The 3879-nt window shown below is 48.4% G+C and overlaps 1 protein-coding gene across 3 annotated transcripts in view; it reads right to left on the minus strand.

Moving 5' to 3' along the window:
• The window catches only part of MANSC1 (MANSC domain containing 1), a 22287-nt gene extending 20393 nt beyond the window's left edge, over positions 1-1894 (minus strand). Inside the window, exon 1 of one of the 3 annotated variants that reach the window (XM_032253667.1) lies at positions 1874-1894. The gene's annotated coding sequence lies outside the window, so the exon portion shown is untranslated. Of the gene's footprint in view, positions 1-1023; positions 1619-1873 lie in introns of those variants that run through there. The other 2 variants (XM_032253666.1, XM_032253665.1) reach the window with 2 other exon arrangements.
• Between the last annotated feature and the right edge of the window lie 1985 nt (positions 1895-3879).

A 3879-nucleotide genomic window follows, 5' to 3' on the forward strand; every position in this document is an offset into this window, starting at 1 on the left:
TAATCCCAGCACTTTGGGAGGCCGAGGCGGGTGGATCACGAGGTCAAAAGATCCAGACCATCCTGGTCAACATGGTGAAACCCCGTCTCTACTAAAAATACAAAAAATCAGCTGGGCATGGTGGCGCATGCCTGTGATCCCAGCTACTCAGGAGGCTGAGGCAGGAGAATTGCCTGAACCCAGGAGGCGGAGGTTGCGGTGAGCCGAGATCGCGCCATTGCACTCCAGCCTGGGTAACAAGAGTGAAACTCCGTCTCAAAAAAAAAAAAAAAAAGTATCAGCAATATCTACTGGGGACAAATCATAGCTACTGCTAATAACTACTGTGGCTCTTGCCTACATTCCATTTCACAAGTCGGTGAAATAATAAATTTTTCCACCCAAGTTCACAGACATCCTGAATTCTATCCATGGAAACCTTATCATGGACTCCCCAGGTTAAGAATTCTGGCCAAGGTACTTAATATGCTGCCACATTTTGCAAGCCTCTAGGGAATCAAGAGAAAACCAGGTCAATACTTTATTTTGAATGGATTCTAATGTAGCCTCTTTTCAAGCTTTTGCAAAGAAACCTGACGTATGCAAGGAGGTGGGGCACGAGCTGTTTTAGGTAAGCAGCATCGCCAGAAGTACTGAAGAGCTTTATATCATTAAAGAGACTCGGCAATATTAGGTTAATGACGTTTTCTAATCCATTACTATTTAGGCCTGAAGGGCCTGACGTCGAATTGAATCTTGTTGAAAGACCGGCGGGGGAAAGGATACAGGCGGGGAGAGAGGATGCCCCTGAGTTTTAACGCCTGCATACAAGAGTCGCTAAAACTTACTCGCACATAACTAGTTCAAATATTGGAAATCATCTTACTCACAGCACACTATAATTTACCAAGATGCTTATAACTTACACACACACACTCTGCAGAGAATTAGACAACTAGCAGGTTCAATAATGAATACAGAGACGACTCCTACAAGAAAACAGGGAACATTTTCCCTCCCTTTGAGGAAATGCATGTTGCCTACTGAGCTAATCTTCTGCCTCTCCTGATGTCAACGGAGAGCGAGAGCCATTTACGGCAGGTGCCTTGAGCCTGCCTGGAGGTCCCCTTCGGAATAATGCAGAGACTCAAGGATCCTGGTCAGCCTTTATTGGCCCCAGCTGGTCCTTCGGATGCTCAGGTGTGGGTGGAGGAGCCTCGGCCCCTGGAAAGGAGGGGGCCTACTCTCTCCGCAGGAGGCGGCGTTGCCTGCAGCCCGTCAGGGGTGGGTGGTGGGGAGACCCGTTTACCTGGCGGCGAGAAGACCCCGGGGCCCCTGCTGCCCTCCAGGTGCGAGGACAGCTCTGTCGCGCCCGCGGGAAGGACCGGCGAATCCGCGCGGCGGTCTCGGCGAGGACGGCAGGGGATGCTCCGCAGCTCCCGCACCGGCCCGGCGGGTTTTGTGGTTAGCAAGTTCCTGCTTCCGTCGCAGCGACGGAAAGTTTACAGCGGGGGCAGGGCACGTTCCTGCCCTGCAACCCGGAGCTGCTTCCCGGCCACATTAGCGCGTGCTCCCCGCGGAGGCTCCCGGCTCCTGGCCTCCGGCCCCAGCGCTGAGTCCTGCAGGGAGCCGGCGCCCACACACCGCGGACCCCCGGCTGAGCGCGCTGCGAGAGGCACTGCGCTGCTCCCTGCTGGTGGCCCGAGGGTCTGCAGCTGAGCCTTGCCTCGCGGAGGCCGGAGCCCGCAGCCCGCGCACATAAAAATAAACACGGGGAAAACGTCAAACAGTTCAAAAATAGGCGGTGACAAGTCTACCCCTTACCCCCGTGCCCCAGTCTCCTAATCTTCCTCCGCGGAGGCTGAGAGCAGTTTTTTGATGTTCAAGAGCTTACAGTGCATCCTATTAGGGGCATCGTTCTGAGAATCCTCTTTCCATATTTGGAGGGTGAAGTCCTCAATTAAGACGGCAATTCTTGGGTTAAATATTATGTGCAAGACAAACCTCAAGGAAGGTATTTGGCTTTCTGCAGGATTTATTGTTTGCAGGTAGGATAATAATGGTGAAAATGCTGTTGTCTGTAACATATATTAAAATTGTATCCCTAACACTTAGCATAGTGCCTGGTACACACCGGGCGCTCAGTAAATATTTAACTAAAATGTTTTTGTTGACTGAATGAATGGAAAAGAACTGCATAGGGAATAGGTTGTGGGAGTTTCTAAATCACTGCTGGCCCCATCCCCACCTCCACAAACACACACACAAATGCAACATTACTAAACGACTGACAATTTGTCATGTGGTTTAACCTTTGACAGTATCTTCACCTGTGTTGAAAGACCTTGGAGACCTGAAGCACTATGCAATTGCAAGTAAGTCTAGACCTGTAAGCCAACAGCTATAACCTAGTCATAACCAGTAACTTCAGGAGGATTAGGTTGACTGAGAATGCTTGTGAACAATGGTCCATTGTGTGAAACTAACTCTACTTGTAACCAAAGGATGACTCTTGAATTGCAAAGTCGCTAAAGCTTGGTTTGAAAGAGTCCCAAAGAAAAGTAAACTCCAGAGTAATTTCCCATTGCAGTGATTTTCCTGATGCAACAAGGGACTGATCTGCAAGTGTGTTTTATCTCTATAGATGATACACTTCAGGGTTCAGGGTGCAGAGCTATCACATTTTAAAAATCTGTCTACATGGGGTAATCCATGCTATTTACTAAGTAGACCTTTCCAATATTAGAAACTTCATATTCAGTGCTTTAATACAATGAACCTCTTTTCTTTTCCTTTTTAGAGACGGAGTCTCACTCTGTTGACCAGGCTGGAGTGCAGTGGCGCAATCTCGGCTCATTGCAACCTCCGCCTCTCAAGTTCTAGCAATTCTCTTGCCTCAGCCTCCTGAGTAGCTGGGACTAAGGGTGCACGCTGCCACACCCAGCTTATTTTTTGTATTTTAGTAGAGATGGGATTTCATCATGTTGCCCAGGCTGGTCTCAAACTCCTGAGCTCAGGTGATCCACCCGCCTCGGCCTCCCAAACTGTTAGAATTACAGGCATGACCCACCACACCCAGCCTGAACCTGTTTTCATTGAAGTGATGTTATTTTTTCAGTCATGACAGTGAACAAGGGACATTGATTAAAATAATGATTAAAGAAATATTTTCTATTGATATATGTTTAATTTATAATTTTTTTTTTCTTTTTTTTTTTTTTTTTTTTGAGACTCACTCTCTCTCTGTTGCCCAGATGGGAGGGCAGTGACGTGATGTTGGCTCACTGCAACCTCTGCCTCCTGGGTTCAAGGATTTCTCCTGACTCAGCCTCTCTAGTAGTTGGGACTACAGGTGTGTGCCACCACGCCTGGCTAATTTTTTTTTTTTTTTCCAAGACAGGGTTTCACTATGTTGGTCAGGCTGGTCTCGAACTCCTGACCTCAAGTGATCCACCCACCTCGGCCTTCCAAAGTGCTGGGATTACAGGCGTAAGCCACCGCGCCAGCCTAATTTTTTGCATTTTTAGTAGAGATGGGGTTTCACCATGTTACAGGATGGTCTTGATCTCCTGAGCTCATGATCCACCCACCTTGGCCTCCCAAAGTGCTGGGATTACAGGTGTGAGCCACCATGCCTGGCCCATTCATTCATTTTTTGAGACAGGGTCTTGCTCTGTTGCCCATACTGGAGTGCAATGGCACAATCACAGCTCACTGCAGCTTTGATCACCTGGGCTAAAAATAATTATCTTGCCTCAGCCTCTTGAGCAGCTGAGACCACAGGCACACACCACCACACCCAGCCAATGTTCTTAATATTTAAAAGAAATTTTAACACGGAGTCTCGCTCAATCGCCCAGGTGGAGTGCAGTGATGCGATCTCGGCTCACTGTAATCTCC

The sequence above is a fragment of the Sapajus apella genome, unplaced genomic scaffold (assembly GCF_009761245.1).
Source record: "Sapajus apella isolate SASKATOON/1434 unplaced genomic scaffold, GSC_monkey_1.0 scaffold84, whole genome shotgun sequence".
In the NCBI taxonomy this organism is placed as follows: domain Eukaryota; kingdom Metazoa; phylum Chordata; class Mammalia; order Primates; family Cebidae; genus Sapajus; species Sapajus apella.